This window comes from Somniosus microcephalus, chromosome 1, assembly GCF_052327205.1.
Source record: "Somniosus microcephalus isolate GS21.2 chromosome 1, FLI_Smic_1.0, whole genome shotgun sequence".
In the NCBI taxonomy this organism is placed as follows: Eukaryota; Metazoa; Chordata; class Chondrichthyes; order Squaliformes; family Somniosidae; genus Somniosus; species Somniosus microcephalus.
In genome coordinates this window covers 433462340-433488009 of record NC_140987.1, presented here as the reverse complement: position 1 = coordinate 433488009, position 25670 = coordinate 433462340, and positions in this window count along the sequence as shown.

Sequence of the window (25670 nt, the reverse complement as noted above, 5' to 3'; positions counted from 1 at the left end):
GACTGTAAACCCAGTTCTTCATACGGTACAGTATCCTCTTCCGAGGATAGAAGATATTTTCGCCTCACTATCCGGAGGGAAACGTTTCACCAAAATTGACTTAGCACAGGCATATCTACAGATGGAGGTTGAGGAGGCCTCTAAAAAGTATCTCACGATAAACACACACAAAGGCCTGTACCAGTACAATCGACTGGTTATCGGAGTGGCATCAGCTCCGGCTATCTGGCAAAGAGCTATGGAGCAAGTCCTGCAAGGGATTCCGGGGACTCAATGCTACCTAGACGACATCCTTGTAACAGGAGAAAACGACAACGAGCACCTTGCCAACTTGGAGCAGGTGCTCACGAGGCTGAGAGAACGGGGCCTATGAGCAAATTGCCCCAAGTGTGAATTTTTCCAGAAACAAATATCATATTGTGGCCATGTCATTAACGAAGAAGGGTGCATAAGTCACCTGAAAAAATTGAAGCGGTCGTAAAGGCCCCAGCGCCTGAAAATGTCTCACAATTAAGGTCTTTCCTGGGATTAGTAAATTACTATCATAAATTTTTACCAAACGTGTCGACGGTTCTGCACCCTCTTAACGCACTGCTACAAACGGGAGCAGTTTGGAAATGGAGCGAAGACTGTAAACGTGCCTTCCATAAAGGCAAAGGCTTGATCACGTCCAGGGAAGTGTTGGCTCATTACAACCCATCACTGCCAATCAGACTGGCGTGCGATGCATCCCCTTACGGCGTGGGAGCGGTATTATCGCATAGATTCCCTGATGGCTCGGAGCGGCCGATAGCTTTTGCGTCACGCTCATTGAACTCAGCTGAGCGTAACTATGCCCAGATCGACAGGGAGGCACTCAGCCTGGTGTGTGAGGTGAAGAAATTCAACCATTACCTACACGGACAAAAATTTACCTTGTTGACTGATCATCAACCCCTCGTCTCCATATTCAACCCTATTATGACAGCGCAAAGGCTACAGAGGTGGTCCCTTTTCCTAGGGGCACACCAATATGACATAGAATACAAAGGAACAAAACAGCATGGGAATGCTGATGGGTTATCGCGCCTACCGTTGCCAACGGTGGAAGAGGCGCCTACAGTGGACCCAGTGGAGATGTTCCACTCGACCATAGTGGAATGTCTACCGGTGACAAATTCTACCATTGAAAAGGAAACGCGAAATGACCCGACTCTCACGAGTCTACGATTTAACGGTGAAGGGATGGCGAGCACATGGCGAACCACTGTTGCCAGCACTCTCGCAAAGAAGAGAACAGCTGTCAGTGTGCCGAGGAACCTTGATGTGTGGATCCAGAGTGGTGATTTCACCCAAACTCAAGGATAGAGTGCTAAAGGAGCTTCACGAGGGGCATCTGGGTGGAGTGAAAATGAAGAACTTAGCCAGAGCGTTTGTGTGGTGGCCAGGTATCGATGGAGACATCGAAGAAATGACCAAGAGCTGTCTAGGATGCCAGAAGGTCCAAAACGCCCCACCACAAGCCCCTCTACATCCATGGGAGTGGCCCTCATCTCCATGGCAAAGGGTACATATCGACTTTGCTGGTCCATTTATGGACTCAATGTTCTTAATCGCGGTGGATGCACACTCCAAGTGGCCGGAGGTAATAAAGATGTCCTCCACCACCACGGAAAAAACCATCACAGTATTAAGGACCATATTCGCCAGGAATGGGCTGCCTGAACAGATCTGTTCTGATAATGGACCGCAATTTGTATCCGAAGAATTCAGGAAGTTCTTAAAAAACAATGGGGTTAACATAGAAACATAGAAACATAGAGATAGGAACAGGAGTAGGCCATTCGGCCCTTCGAGCCTGCTCCGCCATTCAATGAGATCATGGCTGATCTTCGTCTGAGATCATAGCTGATCTTACCAGTTCAGTACCCCGTCCCCGCCTTTTCTCCGTAACCCTTAATCCCCTTAGCCTTCAGAAATATATCCAATTCTCTCTTGAAAATATTTATTGAATTAGCCTTCACAGCCCTCTGTGGCAGGGAATTCCACAGGCTCACCACTCTTTGAGTGAAGAAATTCTTCCTCATCTCTGTTTTAAATGATTTGCCCGCTATTTTTAGACTGTGGCCCCTGGTTCTGTGCTCCCCGGCCATTGGAAACATTCTCTCTGAATTCAGCCTGTCCAGGCCTGCCATAATTTTATATGTTTCGATGAGATCCCCTCTCAATCTTCTAAACTCCAGTGAGTACAAGCCCAAACTATTTAATCTCTCTTCGTAGGTCATTCCCGCCATTCCAGGTATCAGCCTGGTGAATCGCCGTTGCACTCTTTCCATGGCAAGAACATCCTTCCGCAGATGGGGCGACCAAAACTGTACACAATACTCCAGATGCGGTCTCACCAGCACCTTGTACAGCTGTAGTAAGGTATCCCTATTCCTATACTCGAACCCCCTTGATATGAAGGCCAACATACCATTTGCCTTCTTAATCGCCTGTTGCACCTGCATGCTCTCCTTCAGTGACTGGTGCACAAGAACACCCAGGTCCCTCTGCACTTCCCCATCTCCCAATCTATTGCCATTTAGATAATAATCTACCCTCCTGTTTTTACCCCCAAAGTGGATAACCTCGCATTTATCCACATTATAGTGCATCTGCCACGTATCCGCCCATTCCCCCAACCTGTCCAAATCGCACTGTAGCCTCCTGACATCCTCATCAGAGCCCACCCCTCCTCCTAGTTTAGTGTCGTCAGCGAATTTGGAAATATTGCATCCAATTCCCTGATCCAGATCATTTATATATATTGTGAACAGCTGGGGTCCCAGGACAGATCCTTGCGGCACCCCGCTGGTCACTGCCTGCCACTCCGAAAACGAGCCGTTTATTCCAACTCTCTGTTTTCTATCCGCCAGCCAGTTCTCTATCCACGTTAATACTTTGCCCCCAATCCCATGAGCCTTAATTTTGCATGATAATCTTTTGTGTGGAACCTTATCGAAGGCTTTCTGGAAGTCAAGGTACACCACATCCACTGGCTCTCCCCCATCTATTTTACCAGTTACTTCCTCAAAAAATTCCAGCAGATTAGTCAAACACGATTTACCCTTTGTAAATCCATGTTGACTCTGTCCGATCCTTTCCCCATTTGTCAAGTGCTCCGCTATTTTATCCTTAATAATGGACTCTAGCATTTTGCCCACAACCGATGTAAGGCTTACTGGTCTATAATTCCCTGCTTTCTCTCTACCCCCCTTTTTAAATATTGGGGTAACAGTAGCTACCCTCCAATCCACGGGTACTGTTCCCGAGCCAATGGAGTTCCGGAAGATGATCCTTAGAGCATCTGCTATCTCCAGGGCCACCTCCTTAAGTACCCTAGGATGTAGTTTATCAGGCCCCGGGGATTTGTCGGCCTTCAGTCCCCTCAACTTACCCAACACCATATCCCTAGAGATACTAATTTCTGTCAGCTCCTCCCTCTCATTAGTCCCTATGTTTGCCGATATTCCTGGGAGGTTATTTGTGTCCTCCTTTGTGAATACAGAACCAAAGTATGAGTTTAATTGGTCTGCCATTTCCTTATTCTCCATTATATATTCTCCCGAATCGGACTGCAAGGGACCGACTTGGGATTTTACCAGTCTTTTCCTCCTGATATACCGATAAAAGCTTTTGCAGTCTGTCTTCATGTTTGCTGCAAGTTTACTTTCGTATTCTATTTTCCCCTTCCTGATTAATCCCTTTGTCCTCTTTTGCTGTATCCTGTACTGCCCCCAATCTTCCGGTCTGGTGCTTTTTTTTGCCAGTTGATATGCCCTTTTTTTTGATTTTATGCTGTCCCTAATTTCCCTCGTTATCCACGGTTGAGTCACCTTTTTAGGTTTATTTTTATGCCAAACCGGTATAAACATGTTCTGGAATTCTTCCATTCTATCTTTGAATGCTTGCCATTGTCTATCCACTGTCAATCCCCCCAGAAACACCACCCAATCAATCTTACCCAATTCCCGTCTCATACCCTCGTAATTCCCTTTATTTAAGTTCTGGACCTTAGTCTCTGATTCAATTTCCTCACTCTCCATCTCGACTGAGAGCTCGATCATATTATGATCGCTCTGACCCAAGGGGCCTCGTACAAGAAGATTGCTGATAAGTCCCTTCTCATTGCACAATACCCAGTCTAAAATGGCCTGATCTCGAGTCGGCTCCTCGACATATTGGTCCAGATAACCGTCCCGAAAACATTCCAGGAATTCCTCCTCCTCAGAATTTTTACTAATTTGGGTAGTCCAATCAATATGTAAATTAAAGTCACCCATGATGACAGCTGTGCTCTTATCGCACGCTTCTCTAATTTCCCTTTTTATGCCTTCCCTCACCTCCATATTACTATTTGGAGGCCTATATATCACACCCACTAACGTTTTCCTCCCCTTGCTATTTCTCATTTCTACCCATACAGATTCCGTTTCATCCGAGTTAATATCCTTCCTTTCCATTGCATTAATCCCCTCCTTTACCAGCAATGCTACCCCACCTCCCCTACCTTTTTGCCGATCCTTCCTAAATATTGTATATCCCTGGATGTTAAGTTCCCAGCCTTGCCCACCCTGCAGCCACGTTTCTGTAATCCCAATCAAATCATACTTGTTTACCTCTATTTCCACAACTAATTCATCCACCTTGTTCCTAATGCTTCTAGCATTAAGATACAAAGCCTTCAGGCTTGCTTTTTTCACACTCTCATTATGAATTAGTTTGGCCCTTTGTGTTTCTCTCCTTTGCTTATTGCTTCTCACCTTTCTACCATCTATTTCTGACTTCATATGACTTCCCTCTTTTCCACTACCTAGGTTCCCATCCCCCTGCCAAATTAGTTTAAATCCTCCCGAACCGCCCTAGAAAATATTACCCCGAGGACATCGGCTCCCTCACAGTTCAGGTGTAGACCGTCCCCTTGGTACACGTCCGCCCCATACCATCCCGCCACTAATGGATTGGCTGAAAGGTTTGTCCAGACCTTCAAGAAGGCCATAAAGGCCATGGGTAATGAAGACATAAATCTACAACATAAGGTAGATAACTTGTTTGCGTACAGGAATGCAACACATGTGGTTACAAACCAAACCCCCGCCATGATGTTTTTCAATAGAAGCCTAAGATGCCGGCTGGATTTGGTCAAGCCAAACGTCAGAAGGGACGTAGAGAACCGACAATTTCAAAGCATGAATGAAAGGCCAACTAGAACCTTCCAGATAGGTCAACCAGTTTTGGCCCGGGACTACCGTACCGAGAACTGGCAGCCTGGAACTATTTGCACACGACTAGGACCGCTGATGTATACCATGGACATTGGAGAAAGCATAATAAGGCGCCATGCTGACCAGATCATAGAGTCATCCGAAAAAGGACAACCTACACCACAACTCTATACGCCTAGTGATGAAGCAGAGATACCCATAGTATCTACCTCCGATCCGGTGATACTGGAACCAGATGAACCCGACACTGGCATTGAAGCCGAATCGACCTTGTCAAAAGAACCTACTACACCACCGAGGCGTTAACCGGACCGAGTCAGGAAGCCTCCAGAGAGACTGAATTTGTAATTGATTAACTTCAGCAAATGTGTATATTATTGTTCTTGTAAAAATGTTAATTAATGATTACTTAAAATGTTATGTACTATTTATCTAAAAGGGGAGGAATTGTAGTGTATGTACCTTTAAGAGGAACTATGTTTTTGAAGCCCCTGTATACTGTAGTACCAGTAGTGACCACTCGGGTATATAAGCCTGTATAGCGTCTTGTGTAGTTAGTTCACCTCCAGACTTTGTTCAGTAAACACTTGTTAAATCAACTCCTGCATTCCGTGTCTCCATTAACACACGGATCTAACAGTTTTCAAGTCGGAAAGGGGCTGGGGGAGAGCTAATTAAAGGCGGGCGTTTCCTGCCTTTTATTTTCAGAAATGTTTTTAGTTTTAACGCTTTCTTAAGGAGTCATAGAGTCATATAGTTAGACAGCACAGAAAGAGGCCCTTTGGCCCATCATGTCCACGCTGGCCATCAAGCCCTGTCTATTCTAATCCCATTTTCCAGCACTTGGTCCGTAGCCTTGTATGGTTTGGCGTTTCAAGTGCTCATCTAAATGCTTCTTGAATGTTGTGAGGGTTCCTGCCTCTACCACCCTTTCAGGCAGTGAGTTCCAGATTCCAACCACCCTCTGGGTGAAAAAGTTTCTCCTCAAATCCCCTCTAAACCTCCTGCCCCTTACCTTGAAACTATGCCCCCTGGTTATTGACCCCTCTACTAAGGGGGAAAGTTCCTTTCTATCTACCCTATCTATGCCTCTCATAATTTTGTACACTTCAATCAGGTCCCCCCTCAGCCTTCTCTGCTCGAAGGAAAACAACCCCAGCCTGTCCAGTCTCTCTTCATAGCTGAAGCGCTCCAGCCCAGGTAACATCCTGGTGAATCTTCTCTGCACCCTCTCCAAAGCAATCACATCCTTCCTATAGTGTGGTGACCAGAACTGCACACAGTATTCCAGCTGTGGCCTAACTAGCTCCATCATAACATCCCTGCTCTTATATTCTATGCCTCGGCTAATGAAGGCAAGTATCCCATATGTCTTTTTAACCACCTTATCTACCTGTCCTGCTGGCTCACTGGCCTATAATTCCCTGGTTTATCCTGACTACCCTTCTTGAACAATGATACTACATTAGCTGTTCTCCAGTCCTCTGGCACCTCCCCTGTGGCCAGAGAGGTTCTGAAAATTTTTGTCAGAGTCCCTGCAATCTCCTCCCTTGCCTCACACAGCAGCCTGGGATACATCCCGTCAGGGCCTGGGGATTTATCCACTTTTAAGCCCACTAAAACCGCTAGTACCTCCTTCCTCTCAATACTAATTTGTTCAAGTATATCACAATCCCCCTGCCTGATTTCTATGCCTACATCGTCCTTCTCCATAGTGAACACAGATGCAAAATATTCATTTAAAACCTCACCTACATCTTTCAGCTCTACACACAGATTGCCACTTTGGCCCCTAATGGGTCCTACTCTTTCCCTGGTTATCCTCTTGCCCTTAATATGCTTATAAAACACCATGGGATTTTCCTTTATTTTGCCCGCCAGTGTTTTTTCATGCCACCTCTTCGCTCTCCTAATTTCTTTTTTAAGTACCCCCCTGCACTTTCTATACTCCTCTAGGGCATCCAATGTTTTTAGTCCTTTGTATCTGCCAAAAGCCTCCCTTTTTTTCCCAATCCATTCTTGTATATCCTTTGACATCCAGGGTTCCCTGGGCTTGTTGATCCCACCCTTGACCTTTACGGGAACATGTTAATATTGTACTCTCTCTATTTCCTTTCTGAAAGACTCCCATTGCTCTGATGTGGATTTTCCTACAAGTAGTTGATCCCTGTCCATTTTGGCCAGATCCTGCCTTATCATATTAAAATCGGCCTTCCCCCAATTAAGAACCTTTATTTCTGGTCCATCTTTGTCCTTTTCCATGACTACCTTAAATCTCACTGAATTATGGTCACTGTCACCAAAATGCTCTCCTACTGATACATCTACCACTTGCCCGGCTACATTCCCTAGAATTAGGTCCAGTACCGCCCCCTCTCGTGTAGGACTTTCTACATGCTGGCTCAAAAAGCTCTCCTGGATGCACTTTAAGAATTCGGCACCCTCTAAGCCTTTCACACTCTGACTATCCCAGTTAATATTGGGGAAGTTGAAATCCATTACTATTATTACCCTATTAGTTCTACACTTCTCTGAGATTTGCCTACATATCTGTTCCTCTATCTCCCCCTGACTGTTTGGGGGCCTATAGTACACTCCCAGCAAAGTGCTTGCCCCCTTTTTGTTTTTAAGTTCTACCCATATGGCCTAATTAGAGGAACCTGCTAAGATACCATCCCTCCTTACAGCAGTAATTGACTCCTTGATTAATATTGCGACACCCCCTCCTTTTACACCCCCCCTTTGTCTCGCCTGAAGATTCTATACCCTGGAATATTGAGCTGCCAGTCCTGCCCCTCCCTCAACCATGTCTCTGTGATAGCAACAATATCATACTCCCATGTGTTCATCAACACCTTCAATTCATCTGCCTTACTCGTAAGACTCCTTGCATTAAAATAAATGCCATCCAGCCTTGCCATACTCCCTTGTGCCTTTGCTCTGCCTTCCAGCTGACTTGTTTTTTCTCTATATTTGACTGTGCATCACCCCCTACTATAGCTCCACTCCGTATCCCATCCCCTGCCAAGTTAGCTTAAACCTCCCCCCCAACAGTACTAGCAAACCTCCCCGCAAGTATGTTGGTCCCCTTCCAGTTCAGGTGCAACCTGTCCAATTTGTACAGGTCCCACCTTCCCCGGAAGCAGACCCAGTGATCCAGGAAACTAAAGCCCTCCTTCCTGCACCAACTCTTCAGCCACGTATTCATCTGCTCTATCCTTCTATTCTTATACTCACTAGCACGTGGCACTGGGAGTAATCCAGAGATTACAACCTTTGAGGTCCTACTTTTTAATCTGCTACCTAGCTCCCTAAATTCTTGTTGCAGGACCTCATCCCTCTTTCTACCCATGTCGTTGGTACCAATGCAAACCACGACCTCTGACTGTTTGCTCTACCCCTTCAGAATGCCCTGCAGCCGCTCAGTGACATCCTGACCCTGGCAGCAGGGAGGCGACATACCATCCTGGAGTCACGTCTGCGGCCACAGAAACGTCTATCTGTTCCTCTTACGATAGAATCCCCTATCACTATTGCTCTCCCACTCTTTTTCCTCCCCTCCTGTGTAGCTGAGCCACTCGTAGTGCCACGGACTTGGCTCTTGCTGCATTCCCCTGAGAAACCAGCTCCCCCAGCAGTATCCAAAACGGAAAATCTGTTGGAGAGGGAGATGGACCCAGGGGACTCCTGCACTACCTTCCTAGTTCTTTTACACTGTCTGGCGGTCACCCATTTCCTGTCTGCCTGTGCACTCTTTACATGCGATGTGACCACCTGGTTAAACGTGCTATCCACGAAGATCTCAGCTTCGCAGATGCTCCACAATGACTCTAGCCGCAGCTCCAGCTCCGAAATGCGGATTTCGAGTAGCTGCAGCTGGAGACACTTCCTGCACATATGTTCGCCCTGGACACCTAAAGTGTCCCTGACTTCCCACATAGCACAGGAGGAGCACTCCACGCAGCCGAGCTGCCCTGCCATGTCCTACCCTTAATTTACTCCCTTTACTTCCTTTAAATTAAAGGATATTAAATACACTAGGGACCTTACTTCCCTTTAAACACTACTTACTCTAAACTAGAGACCTTACTTTGACTTTAACGACTGGACTGTAGAAATACTCACCAGGTCCTACTTACCAATCAGCTCCTTCCCTGGTTATGATGTCACTTTAGCGGTTTCGCAGTTGTTGTCGTTTGCTCCCACTCTCGGACTCTTTCCTTGGTGTAAAGAACCAATTCCTACAGGGTGAAAAGTTAGGAAAAACAAAGGTGAAGCAAGAGAGCTCCTCCTTCCACTCCTCACCTAACTCCCTGACTCACCCAGCTCGCAGCACTCTGTTTAAACCGCACTCAGTCACTGCACTCGATCTCCACCCAGGGCCACTCTCACTGCTGCCGCCGGTGAGTCTGACCCGCTCTCTCTCTCCCCGCTCTTTAAATCCTCAGTCTCTGTGCTCAGTCTCCACCCAGGGCCGTTCTCGCTGCTGCCGCCGGTGAGTTTTGGCCCTCAGCGCCACTTTTGAGGTTCCTAAGTGCCAAGCTCTTTCCCTGGGTCTATCCATTAGTGCTTCCAACACAATTGCTTTTGTGGTCCCTCCAGGCTGAGATTCAAGTCTGCAATGAGCAGGGTGTGGCTGGCCAGCAAGATGGCCCCTCCCCTTTAAGAACTGGACGGCGCCAGTCTGTCTGGCTACCATGGTAACTGACATCACCTGAGCTTCGGTAGCATTCTGAGGTAGCGCCTCGCTCCCTGATGTTTGCGCCTTAAGAGAGGTGTGTAGCGCCTGATTTAGCGCTCAAATCACCTCCGGGGCGATAGAGGCAAATTTTGCAGTCGGACGCGATAATTAGCGCCGGGCGCTAAACTTTGCGCCCGGCCGATATTAGCGCCCCAAAATGGGCGATACCGAATTTTTCCCCTGTAGAGTCATAATGGCACAGAAGGAGGCCATTCGGCCCATCGAATCTGTGCCAGCTCTCTGTAGAACAATCCAGTCAGTCCCATTCCCCCGCTCTAACCCCATAGCCCCTGCAAGATTATTTCCTTCAAGTGCCTATCCAGTCTTCCCTTGAAAACATTGAATGTCTCCGCTTCCACCACTTCCGTCGACAGCAAATTCCAGGTCATCACCACTCGCTGCGTAAAAAAGTTTTTCCTCACGTCCCCCCTATATCTCTTGCCCAAAATCTTAAATCTGTGTCCCCTAGTCCTTGTACCATCAACTAGTGGGAACAGCCTTTCCCCGTCTAGCCTATCCAAACCCGTCATAATCTTGTACACCTCTATCAAATCACCCCTCAACCTCCTTTGCTCTAATGAAAACAAATCCAGCTTCTCCAACCTGTCCTTGTAGCTAAGATCCCCCATCCCCGGAACCATTCTGGTAAATCTCCTCTGCATCCTCTCAAGAGCCTTCACATCCTTCTTAAAGCGTGGTGACCAGAACTGGACGCAATACTCCAGTTGTGGCCTAACCAGCACTTTATAAAGTGTCTGGGAGTGAAGAACAAACTGAAATAGGGGTTGAGCTGGAAGCGGTTGGGACAGATGAAGAGGGGGCAGGAGGTCTGTGCAGGAATTCATGAGTGGGCTTCAGCCCATCATCATCTCCCTCTTCATCACCGTACTTGACCAGGAGGCCAAGTCTCTGTTCTTCCTCCTCCTCCTCATCATCAGCATCTTCCTTCTCCTGTGTCTCCCACTGCTGTGGTGAATCTGCAGGAAAGGAAGGTAGAAGCTAAGATCCTCACCCCTTTCAGGATAAGGAGATGGGGGGGGTGGTGGGGGCAGGCGGGGGGATGAAAGCATGTGTCTGTGTGGACCTGCACAGAAGGGCAGCGATGTAGATGTTCAGTCACTATCCTGGCATTGGCTGTGTGTCGCCAACCCCTCCATCTCCCACCCCGAGAGCGAAGTGCCACCCCATGAGTTCAATGAAGTTTTCCTCATATGGCCTGTGGCCTCCACTGGTGGACGTTGTGTACCAATTTTTCCTGCAAGCAGATTGAGTAAATGAGGGGAAGGCTAGCAGTCGAGGATTGAATGCCAAGTGGCATTGGAGAACTGAAGTAAGGAGATCAAAATGCTGACAAGTGCTGCCCAGAAAGGAAAGTGTTCTAGTTCTCAACTCTGCCATCCTTCAGCTGTTATGAGTAAAATAAAAATCACCAAAAAAGAACAAAAAGTAAAATTTATCGGAACAGTAGCATAGTGGTTATGTTACTGGACTAGTAATCCAGAGGCCTGGACTAACGATCTAGAGACGTGAGTTCAAATCCCACCACGGCAGCTGGAGAATTTAAATTCAGTTAATTAAATAAATCTGGAATAAAAAAGCTGGTGTCAGTAATGGTGACCATGAAACTACCGGATTATCGTAAAAACACAGCTGGTTCACTAATGTCCTTTAGGGAAGGAAATCTGCCGTCCTTACCCGGTCTGGCCGATATGTGACTCCAGACCCACAGCAATGTGGTTGACTCTTAACTGCCCTCTGAAATGGCCTAGCAAGCCACTCAGTTGTAACTAACCACTACAAAAAGAACAGTGGTTCAAGGAGGCGGCTCACCACCACCGTCTCAAGGACAATTAGGGACGGGCAACAAATGCTGGGCTTTCCAACTATGCCAACATCCTGTGAACAAATAATTAAAAAAATATGTTGTTACTGGTCTAGCGATTTAAAAATGTACCAAAAAATCTTTATTTTAAACTAACGTAGGCTGCCAATTTATACAACAGCCAAGAGGATTAATGTAAAGGAGTTACCTAAACTCATTTCCTATATGTAGGTACTTAGGCAATCTAATTAAAGAGTCATCACATTTGCTTCCATACCTCATTAACGGGTCAGTGCGAGTCCAGGCCTGAGCAGCACAGCATATCCACAAAGAAAACCCAGGATTGGGCCCAGATTAGTTAAATATCTTTCATAATAATAAGTGGAAATGTGGTGCTGAGCCAAGCTTTTAACTAGGGATGGATGAACTTGTCAACTCTCTTCTCTTATTCTTCGTCTCCCCTCCCTTGAAGGTGCCGACTCAAGCTCCAGTTTGGTTCCATGATTTTGAGCAGCCCTCCACTACTTTGCTCAAATGGCCATTATTCACATATAAACCTGGACAGTGAATGTCAGAAGGCTATTCAGCAGTGAGGGCATCACATCCCAATCTGGTTTTCACCCAAAGCCGACACACTCTCACGTTACGGACTCTGGAAACTGAATCAGAGCCAAAAGCGACTACAAAAGGCAAGTTTCATTTTCCTTGTGGGGCCAGGAAGAGCACGAGTGCCCCTCTGAAATCTTAGGCTCCCCCCTCCCCACCTCCCCTGCCATGATCCCGCCTCCCCCCACCCTTCCCATTAGCGGGGATCCCCACGGGAACACCTAGTGGGCACGGGCACACAGCATAAAATTCCCCACCACGAGTGGGAATGCGAGCAAGTGGCACTTAAACAAGGTCCAGGAATTAAAACGTCTCTTTTTTGAGGGGGAAAGGCTGATTTTTGAACTAACATCAAAATTCCCCCACCGAAGGCTGGCCAGAATGTGTTATGGTCTGCAATGAGTTGTTAGAAATACCACATATCATCAGATTGTGAATAACAAACTAGGGACTGAATTTTACCGGTGCTCAGGGTGCAGGTTTGGAGGCGGGTCCGCTGTCAAAATCGCAAAGATTGACAGCGGCGCGGTATCCCGCTGTAGACCCGCCTCCTTGTCAGTTTCCCAAGTGTCGGGTCTGTCATCTCTGAACAGACCCGACACCAAGCAACGGCTCAGCCAATTTAGATAGTTAAAAGCTTATTTAAAGGTAGTTAAGCACATTTTCCCATGTACTTACCATTTTACCAGGTTTTCAACGAGTGTCACGTCAGGTAAGTGTGTCGGGTTCTCAATGACTGTGGATTGCTGTGAATAGGTGAAAGCTGCAAAAGTGGTTTAAAACCTACCATTTCTCAACTGGTCGCTTCCCTATCTTAGAAGCTGGAGCATTAATGATTTGGAACCCACTTTTGAGCTTTATGCACTTTTGAAGTGTTTGGAGTAATCTCTCTATCCACTGTCACCTCCTTGGAACAACCTATCTCAACATTGACAGATTACTTCTGTCATCTCAACCTCACCTACCATCTATTCCATCAGCATCGGTGTCCTTGAAAAAATCTCACATTGGTCCTCAGAATCCCAACATGATCAGCCCCAACACCAGCATCACCGGGGACACCAGCATCACCAACATCCACACCAACCTTCTCCGCAATCAACTGATGCTGCATTGCACACAGGGCATCATCACCCGTGTACATTGCTGCTTGGGACACCAGCAATGGCCTAACCATGTCCAGATTTGCTTCACTTAACACTGTACACCCGACTGCCACATGATGCACCAGGTTGGCATCACACCACACCAGCACCATAAAGTATTCCTACAATATTCAAGCCATTCCTTTCACACTCATCACCATTGGGGGAGGGGGGGGGAGGTGGCATTATGTCTTCCATTCACTGGAACTTGCTAACACACTTTCAAAGGTGCACACAAATCTGTCCAAGGCGGCAAAGTGGTGACAATAAGGAATTCAATGCTTGACAACATTAACAGAAAGTTTACACCAACATTGGCTAAAACACCCAAGTGCCTACGCTTGTGTGTTGTTAGTTGGTATGATTGGACAAGGATGAGGGTAAGTGTGAGGGGTGGCTAGTGAGATGGGGATGTGATAATGTAGATAGAGAGGGCTGGGTGGAGGTGCAAGGTAAGTTGGTGTGAGTAAGGATGTGCAGGAGTAGGGTAGGGAAGGCAGAGTGATGGGGATGTGATGAGTGGCACAGCAGGATGAGGTTGAGTGTGGCTTTGCAGTAACGTTTCGTGATCTACTGAGATCATTGAAAGGTTGGTGCCACTGCACCCAGGTCCTCCTGACGACATCCCTGCTTGTGGCTGTGCAATGTGCAACCAGGCTGCGTTGGTGTCCTGGGGAGATCTCTTCCACCCATTGGAAGGGAAGAGAACCTCCCTGCGTGCTGTGACTCCCTCCATAAACATATGGAGGGAATCATGGGAGAGCCTGGGTGCAGCCGTGCACCTCTGTGCAGTCATCGTCAGTGTTTGCAGCACCTCAATGCTGTAGAACACTGACAACAGAACAGCCAAAATCATTTTGGACATGGCCCCTTTAAAGAAACCGGCTGATGATGTGTCATCAAATGACGTCATCAGACCCGCTTCCTATTACTTGGCCGGGAACCTCGCAGGGTGGGCTTAAGAAGCCCTATTTACGTAAAATCTTGCTGGAGGCCGGGATCGAGACAGATGCGAGGTCCCCACACGCCACAGACGTCGCCTGCCAAGGACCCGCTGAGGTTGGAAAAATCCAGCCCAAGGTGTTTATAGGACAATAGCAGACATGGCATATCCTCCACATAACCAAAATAGCCATTAATAATCACTCTTATTAATCCATCTGGGTAATGGTAGCTTGTAGCATTTCAATCTGGAAATATCTGGCACAGTGAGTAAACATGCTGGCCTTTCAACTTCAAGAACCGAGTACACATCTAGTCGTAGATTGATGGGATGAAAATATCCCATTGGATGTAAGAATCCTAGGTTTCAAACCCCTAGTGCGTGTGGGCCCACAGTACCTAACTCCTCATAAAGCACTGTTAATTGGCAATCTCATTCAGAAGGGCCACAGCAAATGTGGCTGTGTTAAATAATAATGTTGCATTGGTGCAATGAACCCCTGCTGTTCCTACAGACCCCTTGTTGGTGCAGAATACAAGGGCCTAGAAATTGGGTTGGTAGCGCCGGCGCTGAGCGCCTAAAGAGACCTAGAATTGGGGCGAAGCCCTTTGTTGGGGCGAGCGCTATGAAGATAGCGCCAACTCAGATATTGACTATACATTTAGCGCCTGCGCTAAGTGTTTGCGCGCGGCCGCGAGCGCAAGCAGCTCATGACGTCATTTCAGTGTGCAACGCCTTTTAGGAGCGCCTGAGCGCATATTGGGTGGCGCCCAGAGCTTTAGCGCCCAGCGCTATTAGTGACAGTTCGAGGGAGGGCTAACAGGCCCTTCTCGGAGTAGGGCGGCGCTATTTAAAGGGGACAGCTCCAGTGCAGAATCTTCTGCCACTTGGCCTGCTCATTGCGCTCGCTGCTAGAGAGAGTTGGCGAGCTAATGTGGAGCGGAGTTCTGGGAATTTAGCTTTACAGTACTTGGGACCTTCAACCCTGTCCGAACCACTTGCACCACTACACCTAAAAGCCTTTTGACCAACTGGCATCGGAATGGGAGCTTGTTTGGAGGGCGATGGCCTCATCGCCCAACACTGTGAAGGGGCAGAGAGACGACAGGAGAGAGGGCCGGGATTGGCCAGAATGAGGAGGGGCAATGGAGGCCGCCCAATCCGACGGGATGCTGCGAGGGTCTTTAGGCAGCAGGTGACAAGCCTTGACATGTCGGAGGAGCAGTGTTTGCGAAGGCTCCGAATCTGGAGGGACATTGTTACTGATCTGTGCCACCTGCTTGGTCAGCATCTGCAGCCGCGTGAACGCTGCAGAACCTCTCTGTCCGTTATGGCTAAACTGACTGATGGCCTCCATTTTTATGGCAACGGATCCTTTCAGTCAGCCATTGGGGACAATGCGACTGTCGCTCAGGCTGCATTCCGCTGTTGCATCCGGCAAGTGACAGATGCCCTTTATAGGCAAACGCGTCAATTCATTACCTTCCCTCGAACCCTGCAGAAGCAGGCGGAGGAGGAGGAGTATGAGGAGGAGGAGGAGGAGGAGGAGGAAGAGCAGGCGGAGGAGGAGGAGGAGGAGGAAGATGGAAGGGCTGCTGAAAGTGGAAGGGCCATTCGTCACAAGCTCCTCTGGACTCGTGTCGACACCCCTGTGGCGGAATGATGAGAGTCTTAACTCATGCGCACTTTGGATGTTTCAGGGCCTCTGAATGCCAGCATCACTGAAAGTAGTCACATGCACCATGCAACATTGAAACTTCTGTTTATTGACACAAAAGTCTTTCATTACAGCTAAACAACGTAATATGAGCACAAACCATAACTTTCAAAATAACTGTTAACTGTTCGGCCAAGCCGCAAAACTCAACAACCCTCAGCAAATATAACAGCAGGTGAGGGTGTCCTTGAATTTGGACAAACAAACGTCTCAGCACCTCCCTGTACAACTGACCCCTTCAGGGAGAACGACTTCTCTTTCGCGCCCGGCCCATTCCCTCCCTGCTGCTCCTACATAATTGGACCCCAGTGGCAGGCTCAAGGCTGGGGGACGCCTCCTGACTGTCTGGAAGCGCGGAAGCCCCTGAGGGACGGCCCGGTCGACCTCTGGGCTTGGAGGGTGCGGATGCAGGATGCTTGCTGTGACCATGGCTGGGAGCAGTGTGGCCTGCAGGTGGTGGCAGCTGCAATGCAGGCGTCCCAGCGCTGGCATGTGCAATGCTCTCCTGCCGAGAGAGGACACCTGCACCATGGTCGGATGACACACTGGCTATCTGAGGGGAGCGGCTCGGCTCATCTGCCACAATCGCATGCTCCACTGATTCCTGGCCTTGTACGGGAGTGGAAGGGCCCGGGGTGATCCTATCTGATGCAGAGAGGGTGGCTGCAGTGAGAGATCACGTTGCGTCAATCTGGCTGTGGAGGAGCCCAGCAAGTGACTGCGTGGCAACAGTGAGGACCTGTGTGCCAGGTGCCAGTGCTTCGGAGAAGGCCTAGACAGTTCTTCCCATGGCTTCGGACAAGGCAGGTGCCGACCGCTCCACTGCCTCGGACAAGCCCTGCACAGACCTTTCCAGGGATTGTCCGAAGCCCTGAACAGTCCTTTCCATTGCCGACTCAAAGCCGTGGACAGTCCTCTCCATTGTTGGGCTGAAGCCCTGGATAGTCCTGTCCATTGTTGCCCCGAAGCCCTGGATAGACCTGTCCATTGTTTCCCCAAACACCTGCAGAGTCCTGTCCATTGTGGCCCCAAAGCCCTGCAGAGTCCTCTCCATTGTTGCCCCGAAGTCCAACATACTCCTAGCCAATGAATCTATTGACACAGGCATCTTCTCCACTGCAGCCATCAGCTCCGTGTGTCTGACCCGGGCCTGTTTGCTCATCTCAGCCAGGCGACGCACCTCATCTGCACTCTGTGCAGCAGTCATGACGACCTGCCTTGCCCTGCGGGGAGACGGTGGCCGAACTTGCCTATCCCCCGTGCGCTGCTGCATGCCGCTTGGTCCGGCAACTGGTTCATCCTCAGAGCCACCCCCCCTCCCCTCCAGGGGGCTACTATCCCCAGTCTGCAGATGTCTCAGCTCCCCGGATTCTGCAGCGGCTGGTCCGGATTCCTCCTAGTCCTCGCCTCCGGTGGCACTGGCACTGGCAGCTTCAGCGCGTTGAGCCCGAGTTGGTGCTACTTCATCTGAAAGTGGGAGGTGGAAGAGTGGCTTTAGCAAAAGGACAGCTTTGCTGAAAGGCATGCCAGATTGCGGCAATACTCTGACATGGCTGCACACTGAGGATGCATGCTGGCGGGGGGACCAAGTGGAAGGCAACAGGTGAAAAAGCTGAGAGTCTTACCCTCGCTGTCGGTAATGGGGTCGGCAGATGCAGTGGTCACAGGACCAGACAGACATCCTCCAAGTATCTGGTGCACTCTCTCCTCCAGATCCGTGAGAGTGACCACTTGTGCAGGTCCGCCACCGGTTCGACGCTGCTCCTTTCGAATCATCGCCAGCTTGGCCTGCAGGGGAAAGAAGGGGAGGTTCTGTTAGACGATGCCTTGAGACCTCATCGCATGCCCCCCATGGTGCAAGAGCCCTTACATCAGGCCTTGAGACCTCATCGCATGCCCCCCATGGTGCAAGAGCCCTTACATCAGGCCTTTAGACCTCATCGCATGCCCCCCATGGTGAAAGAGCCCTTACATCAGGCCTTGAGACCTCATTGCATGCCCCCCATGGTGCAAGAGCCCTTACATCAGGCCTTGAGACCTCATTGCATGCCCCCCATGGCGCAAGAGCCCTTACATCAGGCCTTGAGACATCATCGCATGCCCCCCATGGTGCAAGAGCCCTTACATCAGGCCTTGAGACATCAGTCCATGTGTGTGCCCAGAAAGGGCCATGGGTGCATACTGACAGATGGCCATTGGCGCATCATTGCAGCAGGGTGCCCGAAGTCAGCTGCAGATGGAGGGAAGCACAAGTTTGGTAAAGCATCACTTACCCTAACGATCCGTGTGAGGTCGTTGAATTTCTTCCTGCACTGAACAGGGGCCCTGGTCGCCATGCTGCTGGAGTTGACCCTCACAGCAACCTCCCTCGTCGGTAAGCCTTCTGATTTGGCCTCTTGCCATTATCCGGATACAGGACCTCTCGACGGTGTTCAACTGCAGCCACCAAGTGGCCTCAGTGCTGAAGCGCTCTGCTCTCTGCCTAACCTTCTCCATGATGAACAAGTTTGTACCGTCAGACAAGGGCGAGCGCCGAATCTGAGGCCTACAGGGCGTTGGGTGTTGAAGCTCAGGCTGACTGACCCACCCCTTTAAGAGCCGGCCGGCGCCTGGAGGTCTCGTGCTTTCCCGTAATTGAGTTCACCTGCGCTGCGCCCGTCCGCAGCAAAATTGAGTAGCGCCTGACCTTTTGCGCCTTAAGAGCACCGTGCAATGGCTGATTTAGCGCCTCAATCCCCTTTGGGGGTGATGCAACCCAATATCGCGCCAGGCGGCGATAAGTTTCGTCTGGCTATAAACTTTGCGCATCGCCAGTTCTAACGCCTCAAGCGGGGCTATACCCAATTTCTAGGCCAAGGAGCTTTACTCTACAGCTGGCTGTGCTATACTTGATGTGTAGGTGTTTGGTGTTAGAATAAATGCATACATTTCCTGACGTTGACAATTAATCCCCACAATGTTTGCCTGTAGTTGTGTGAGCCGTGGCTCACTGGTAAACACGGCCTATATTCTCTCAAGTTTAGAAGAAAGAGGTGATCTCATTGCAATATATAAAATTCTTACAGGGCTTGACAGGGTAGATGCAGGGAGGATGTTTCCCCTGGCTGGGGAGTCTAGAACCAGGGGTCACAGTCTCAGAATAAGGGGTCAACCATTTAGGACTGAGATGAGGAGAAATTTCTTCACTCAGAGGGTGGTGAATCTTTGGAATTCTCTACCCCAGAGGGCTGTGGAGGCTCACTCGTTGAGTATGTTCAAGGCAGAGATCAATAGGTTTTTTAATATTAAGGGAATCAAGGGATATGGGGATAGTGCAGGAAAGTGGAGATGAGGTAGAAGATCAGCCATGATCTTATTGAATGGCGGAGCAGGCTCGAAGGGCCAAATGGTCTACTCCTGCTCCTATTTCTTATGTTTTTATGCAACACTCTCGGGCTTGAGCACATAATCTAGGCTGACAGTCCAGTGCTGCAGTGCCGGAGGTGCTGTCTTTCTAATGAGACTAGCACCTGGCCTTCTACAGCCAGACAGCCTATCCTCAGGTGGACGTAAAAGATCTCACGCCACTAATATGAAAACAAGCATGGGAGTTATCCCCGGTGTCCTGGCCAATATTTATCTCTCAACCAACACCGACAATCAGATTATCTGGTCATTATCACATTGCTGATTGTGGGAGCTTGCTGTGCGCAAATTGACTGCCGCGTTTCCTACATTGCAACACTGACTACACTTCAAAAGTACTTCATTGGCTGTAAAGCTCTTTGGGATGCCCTGAGGTTGTGAAAGGCGCTATAGAAATGCAAGTCCTTCTTTGTTTTCCTTTTGTATTGCCTGGCCCAAACACGGCCAAGTTGTCAAGGTCAAGTGCAAGAGGTCAGGTGCTGCCCTGGGAGATGGGGATGAAAATCAGAGGGTGAACTGCTCTCAACCACCCTCAAGTAGTGGTATGACCAAATCCTGAGGACCAGGTCAGCACCTCTGCCCTTCTTAACAGGGAAATGGTATAGGATGTGAAACAAACCAAACAGGAAGGTTTTTTTAAAAAAAATTAGCAAACAGATAAATAAAAGTTGTTGAACAAAGTCCAAAACTCACAGTTATTAAAAAAAGTAATTTTCATCTGGGCCGCAACAGGTGAAGGTGGTTTCCAAACAGAGGCTTCAAGCATCTCCTGGCAGGGAGAGGAAAAATTGAGGGAGAATTGTACCTGGGCCCATTTGGTGGTCAACAGGAAGAGCCCTTGCAGGTTGTGCACTTAACTGCAGGGGTCAGATGAAGTAAATTGGATTCAAAAGTAGTAAAAACAAAAGGGGAAACACCCAGAATTACACCATTAAATAACAAAAAAAACAATTTGAATCCTATTCTTAATCCCTCTGAAGTGTAGAGGAATGAGCCAATGTGATTTATACTGCAGACTAAATAAATGGGAGTTAATTTATTCTTTTTGGCCTTGAAATTACACTGTGTGATATTAGAAAGTTAGTATTAAGTATGCGTGTACAAAAATTCCTTTGTCTGCTGAATTGCTTTGCTGTCATTTACTTTATTTGGCATATGGTGCTTCTATAGTACAAACATTGTGCATCGCACAGCCAAGCAGAAGAAGATTCTCTTAACAATCCATTAACTCACTGATCTCACTCTACATGCCCTTAACAACTATGGAACTGTCAAGCATTGACTCAGGATGCAAACCGAAGAGGTTATAAAGATGTACTAAGAGGATTAAGAAACATCGTTGTTAATTACAGACAGATAAAGCACCATCTGTCTCTTTCCAAGCTCCATTCAGCTAATGTTGAGAACACGTGGAACAAGAAGCTTAGATAGAAGAAATACATCAATCTGAACAAATGGCTAAAATGATTTACCCACCACAGTCACCTTGATGAAAATATTTACAACCCAACCCTTAATCAAGGCTAATTTATATCTGAATATTAAGTGAAAAGTTTATTCATATTTGTTGTGTATGTAATATGTGTGCTACTTTGAACCTATGGACAGGACTGCACTACTTGTTGGGCGTAGTGATACGCAGTACCACTCCTGGCCATAGGGGTATAAATAGTACTGTGGGTACTGATCTCCCCTCAGTTCCCGCCTGTGGGCATGAAGTAAAGACCTACGTATAGTCCCTACCTCCAACCAGTAAAGACCTGTTTTATTGTTACTGAGTAAGTCTGAGTATTAATTACTTGAACAACTCACAGATTTAACACTGGTGACGAGTCTGATTCGGACCCTGCGGCAGTCACTCCACGGCAGCTTCGTCCACAGCCAGGACGTTGCAGAGAGGTTTCCACCCTCTCCACCCCACTGGAAGACATCCTGACCTCGGAGCCTCCATCGGCGACCGTCAGCTTCTTCTCCAGCTTGGTGGTGGGTAAGCCGTTGTCTGAGCCGGGCAGCGACGCGACAGGCAGTCGACCGCGTTGGCCGCACGAACGGGGCTGGGGGAGCTGGAGGAATAGGGCGCGAGAGCCGCTTCAAGCGGGAGGCGTTTCAACGGAGCGATCGCATCTCCTGATAAGAGCCGAGAGCCGCTTCGCGATCCAGCGATCGCATCCGCTGATAAGGGCCGCACTCGGGCGATCGCGGCGAAGATAAGGGCCGCACTCGGGGGCTGAAGGGAGACGGCGTTGGGGGACGGGTGAAGGCCGCCAAGCGCGGGAAAACCGCCATTTTGTGGGCGGAGGACGACGGCAAGAGCGGGAAGCCGCCATCTTGGATAGCAGTAAAAAAAAAAAATCTGAGAAATTGCAAATCTACAATGCCTAAACACGGGAATATTAGCACCTTTGATATTGACCTCGAAGATTGGGCCATATATGTTGAAAGAGTAAAAAATTATTGTAAGGCCAATAAAATTCATGACCACGATAAAGCTCTAACATTATTAAATTTAATGGGTGCGAAGACATACGGGCAATTGAAACACCTGTTATCACCAGATGAACCGGCGGATAAGACGTTCGATGAGATTGTTACTGTCCTGAAAGATCATCTAAACCCCACGCCGCTGATGCTAGCGGGACGATTTAAATTTTACGACAGAAGGCAGCTACAGCATGAAAGCAATGCTGATTATTTGCTGGAATTGCGTAAATTAGCGAAATATTGCCAGTTTGGAACGGGACTGACAGAGGCACTTCGAGACAAATTTGTGTGTGGTTTATTTAAACAGGATACACAAAAGCGACTGCTCGAGGAGAATGAGCTGACGCTTGAGAAGGCGGTCACTATGGCAGCAGCACACGAAGCCACAGCGAGAGGCACGGCAGTAATGCAGCTACGGTCACCGGAGCTCAGTGCACACAAATTGGGTGTGAGTTCTGGCAAATGTTATCGTTGTGGAAAGACAACGCATGATCAGAACCAGTGTTGGTTTAAAAACCAAGAATGTAGAACTTGTGGTAGGCTTGGACATATAGCTAGAGTATGCAGGTCAGCGAAGAAAACCAGCAACAAGAAGTCACCGCAAGGAAAATACGCAAAGGTACACAAGGTGACCGAACAGGAGTCCGATTCAGACGCTAGCAGTAATGAACTGGCTAGCTTAAGAGTACTCAACGCTGGTAAGGGTGCAGACCTCCAGACAATTTGGGTCACTCTTCAGATAGAAGGAGTCCAAGTAAAACTGGAATTGGACACTGGATCGGCATTGACGGTCATAAATAAGAAAGATTACGGAAAGTTATTCCAACATATTCCCCTACAGGATACGGGGATTATATTGGAAACATACACGGGGCAAAGAGTGTACCCCATCGGGAAAATAGAGGTTGCAGTGGTCCACAAGGGCGAAGACAGTCAAATAATGGACTTATATGTGATATCTGAAGGAGGTTCTCCACTACTAGGACGGGAGTGGATTAGGAAAATGAATATGGACTGGCATTTCCTACAAACAATAACGAGTGAGAACTCGGTGAAGATAGTCGGCCCAGACTCTGGAACGGATGATGGTAAGCCCAACTCAGGTGCAAAAGACAAAGTTTCAGCACAGAATTCCACTGAGCAACAACAACATAGTTTAACTGTGGATTCTGAGTCTGGCAAGTCTACTGATGTGCCCATTTCTGAGGGACACCGGGCTCGAACTCAACTCCATTTCAAACTACAACAGCAATTAGAACAAATGCTTCGCCGTTGTGAGCAAGAGTTGAATGCAACGAAAGAGTTCTTTGATATAGAGTTGGAGAATCTGGAAAGACAACAGAAGCAGCTGATGGAGAAAATGGAGCAGGAGCACACAAAACGTCTGATGTCAGAGGAGTTAACGGTCAGCCAACTCCTGCATATGCTGAAGGACAGGACTCTGAAATGGAAAAAACTTGAACACGAACTTCAATATTCAAACGAAAGGGGTTCGGAGCTCTCAAAGGTTATTGGAAGAGCTGAGGTGGCAACACAGACTGAGATGACTGCAACAGAGCAGCCCTTGGATGCCAAAAGTACGCTGACTCACGTCAACGTAGAACAACAGACCGCTGAAACAGCTGCTCCGGTAGAGGGATTGAATAGTCCGATCAATCAATCTCCAAAAGAAGTTGAAGTAGTAAAATCTCAAATGAGGTCATTAGTAAACGACTTGCTGAAAGCCCAGAAAAAGCTGGATGAAGAGGTACGCATGAAGAAGTCTCTTCAGGAAAGATGTCTGGACTTGGAACAAAAGCTGGCTAACGCCCAGCTGGGTATGGAGGAAATAGAAGACCCTCTCGCTGGCCTAGATCAGGACGACACCGAATATTACTATGTCCTGTCCTGCCCAACTTGTAACTTCGACTCCCACCATACAGAAATCATGGAGGAGCACCGAAAGTCTACGGAACATCGGGAGAAGGTGGCTCTACTACGGAAAAAGGAGGGAGAGAAGGAGGAACTGCGCATGCAGCTGGCAGCTGACAGTGGAGCCCAGAGAGTCTCCAAGAAGCAGAAAAGGAAAAGTCGAAACAGAAGATGACCCATCTGAACCATTATTACCTCTACCAGATCACACACGTGGTCCCTCCGAACGGAGCCAATTCAGTTCGGAAGTTCAAACTGTTAAATCCATGGAAGGACTATTGAATGAGTCACTCCAGCAACGTGAACCGACTCCACCACAGAGATTGAATCTGTGAACTGTTTTCCGCAGAGACTGAATCTGTGATCTGTTTTGACATGAAGTTATCTATGTATCTATGTTATTCTGTTATGTAAACCTGAAGTTATATATGTATATATGTTATTACATTATGTTAAATGGGGAGATGACTGTAAAGCTAGGAAGGGAGGAATGTTGTGTATGTAATATGTGTGCTACTTTGAACCTATGGACAGGACTGCACTACTTGTTGGGCGTAGTGATACGCAGTACCACTCCTGGCCATAGGGGTATAAATAGTACTGTGGGTACTGATCTCCCCTCAGTTCCTGCCTGTGGGCATGAAGTAAAGACCTACGTATAGTCCCTACCTCCAACCAGTAAAGACCTGTTTTATTGTTACTGATTAAGTCTGAGTATTAATTACTTGAACAACTCACAGATTTAACAATATTGGATAGATCAAACATTCCGATCAGTTTTGGAGATGTTTTTTAAAAAATCTCCCCCCATGCAATTTTCATCCATTCTTGCCTTCCAGCACTTTTCATTCAGTATTGATCAGGAGCAGGAACTCTGGCTAACTTTTTCCATTTGCTAAGACCAGATGCAGTATCTCTACCATTGCCTGTCTAGGATCAGCTAACACAACGCAGACTTTGAATTGAAATGAGAACATTTTGGTCTGTAAAGCTCGCTTCCACACTGGGTTGTGTCTTACCAACTTTTCGATCAGGAAGCCATACCCCCGATAGAGCTGTCTGTTTCCACAGTGCAATGTTAAGCAATAAGAAACATGGAGGCCGATTTTCATCCCCATTCATGGGCGGGAAAGGGGAGGTAGCACAACCTTTTGATCAGGGCCTACACATGGACGGCCTGAGCTCCTGCCTGAAATAGGCGAGAAGATCGTTAAAGTATGCACATCAGTTATGATGTAAATAGGGCCCCAATAACATTTTCATAGGCTTTAGCCTGATTAAGGCTCAGTGCTGGACCGGCACAGTATTACTGGGCGATAGAAATCATAACAAATGAGTCACTGGTATCTATCTGGAGGGTTGAAGCAGGTTTACTGAGAGCATTTGTGCTTTTTTGGCATTTCTTGCCATTTTAACCATTCTGTTAGCATGGAGAGATGCAATAGCAGTCACGTCCCAACCAGAGCAGTCAATGAGCGTTCCATAGGGGTCATTGCACAATGATTCTGCTGCCTGGACCGACCGGTCTGGGAGTGTCTAACAGCACAATGCTGAGAGAGTGTGGAGGATAGTGGTGGCGTGCTACCTCCTGTATAAACGGGAAGCGCTGCTGTTGGTGACAGATGAAGAGCACCATCCACCACATGAACAGGA